The sequence below is a fragment of the Notechis scutatus genome, chromosome Z, assembly GCF_049901735.1.
Source record: "Notechis scutatus isolate UNSWTSFEM ecotype Mainland chromosome Z, rNotScu1.2, whole genome shotgun sequence".
NCBI classification, from domain to species: domain Eukaryota; kingdom Metazoa; phylum Chordata; class Lepidosauria; order Squamata; family Elapidae; genus Notechis; species Notechis scutatus.
Window position 1 is genome coordinate 108,160,724 of NC_142025.1, and position 2,249 is coordinate 108,162,972.

The 2,249-nt window shown below is 39.0% G+C and overlaps 1 pseudogene; it reads left to right on the forward strand.

Annotated features, from left to right (window-relative positions):
• Positions 1–1,072: 1,072 nt before the first annotated feature.
• On the forward strand, positions 1,073–1,985 carry LOC113423034 (olfactory receptor 14A2-like; annotated as a pseudogene).
• Positions 1,986–2,249: the final 264 nt, after the last annotated feature.

The window sequence follows — 2,249 nt, forward strand, 5'->3', positions numbered from 1 at the left end:
TTCAGAAATCTTTTATCCCCCTGGCTTTAAATTTCACGTTTAGTTACCTTCTGTGCCCAAGCAGGTTTTTCCAATTTCCATCAGCTATTTCCATGGGGAGGGAGAGTGAGAGAAAAATAACTTTCCCTTTCAATTTTCTTCTGCCACTTTCCAGTCTTCTTAGGAAGCAATGTATCATTCAAGCAATTAAAATTCCAGGGTGTTTAAAAGTTCCTTGTTGTCCCGGTTCAGCCAAAAAACTTTCACTTTCTCCAACTTCCTCCTGCACAATTTTACCTGGCTGCAGGCTTTTTTGTGGCGGCCATTGCTGCCCGCCGCTCCACCGCCTTGGGAAAAAGGAGTTTAGCCGGCTGAGGAGGGGGTTTGCGATACCCCCAAACCCCTACCTGGATCTCCTCTATCTTTGGTTGCCTCTACGGGGCAACCATATCCTCCAGATCCAGCTGGATCGGAGGCACTTCGGCGGTGAGCACAGCAGGAACCATGCACGACCGCGGATTCCTGCCGCCGCCGAAGCCTTGAAAAGCGGAAGTCACAACCCAACAATATTCTTATTTGGTCTATCCATACCTTATCCAGAAAAAAAATAAGATTCAGTGGTGAAAGTGAAATAATAGATTGAAAATTCAGTTTTCTTCAAGGCCATCTCTCAGGCTGAACCCCAAATCTTTTATTTTATTTTTCAGCCAAAAATATCCTAGAGATGTTTTCCTCCTCTCTGTTATGTGGGTGTGATATGAATTTTCTCAGTGCTAAAGGTATACTTGGCAGATTCTCCATATTTGGAAGCAAACATTTTAACCATTACAGGGAATGGAAGAAGGGGGGTGGGAAATAAAAGTCTTCCGGGTTAGTTATTTCATCAATGATTAATTGCAATTTAGAGAGAGTGTTCTGATTGGACATTGGCATTATTTCAATTTTATAGTTCTCTTTTAATTGTCACAATATTATTATATTTTCCCTTCTGTTTCCAGTATGTATTAAGCTGTAGCTTCACTGTTTTAATTTAATGGTATTCTCACTTCTGATTTCCTACAGATCTGGCATTCATCTTAGTCATAGCTTAAAGATGGAGAATCAAACAATTGTCTCTTACTTTTTGCTCCAGGAATTCTCCAAAGATCGGCACATGCAGCTTTTATACTTCTTCTTATTCTTCATATTATATCTGGCAATCACAACAGCAAATCTTCTCATCATCTCTGCCATAGTTTTTGATCATCAACTAAACAGCTCCATGTACTTATTTCTGGTGAATTTGTCAGTGCAGTATGTGGGTATTGTTTCAGCTACTGTCCCCAAATCCATGATCAATTCTCTCATGGGCACCAGATACATCTCTTACTTCGATTGCTTTGCACAAGTATTGATCTTTACCTGCTTTGAAGCTTCTGATTACTTCCTCCTGACAGTCATGGCATATGGTCAGTATGTTGCTATTTGCCATCCATTGCATTATGAGTTGGTGATGAATTTGAAAGCCTGCATCAAAATAATGATTCTGGTGTGGGTGACAAGCCTTCTCTATGGTATGTAGCACACCTCTGGTACTTTTTACACCCTTTTCTGTTCTAAAGTTGTCAACCAATTTTTCTGTGAAATTCCACATTTGCTAAAACTGTCCTGCTTTGGGTTCAATCTAGTTGAAGCAGGATTTCTTGTGGCTAGTATAATCATTAGGATTAGGTTGCTTTATTTTTATCATTATCTCCTACACTGTGATCTTCAAGGCAGTTTTGAAAATCCCTTCTGTGAAAGGAAGGCAGAAGACCTTTTCTACTTGTCTTCCCCACCTTATAGTCATTTGTATGTTTTTGGTAACAGGGTGAATGGCATATCTGAGACCTATCTTTAACAGCTCATCTTATTTAGATTTCACACTAAGTGCCCTATATTCTTTACTTCCATCCCTGTGTAATCCAATCATCTATAGCATAAGAAATAAAATCAAATCTGTGCTATATAAATTGTGGCGGTTCTGATATTTTTCCTTTAATAATTCTTTCCACATCAATTCTCTTAAGGAAGCAGCCTTCCATTAACTAGAAAACTAAATTAGAAATTAACTCTCATGCATCCCCATTGTCAAAGTATTTTAAGATGAAAAAAAGAAAGAAATTCATTAGACTTTTGAATTATTGGAGCTTGTTTCATACATTACACCAAGCCAGATCAGATTCAGCCAGTTCAGCCAGGTCAGATTCAGCCAGTTCAGGCTGGTTCAGGCGAACCAGATGTTAAATTCA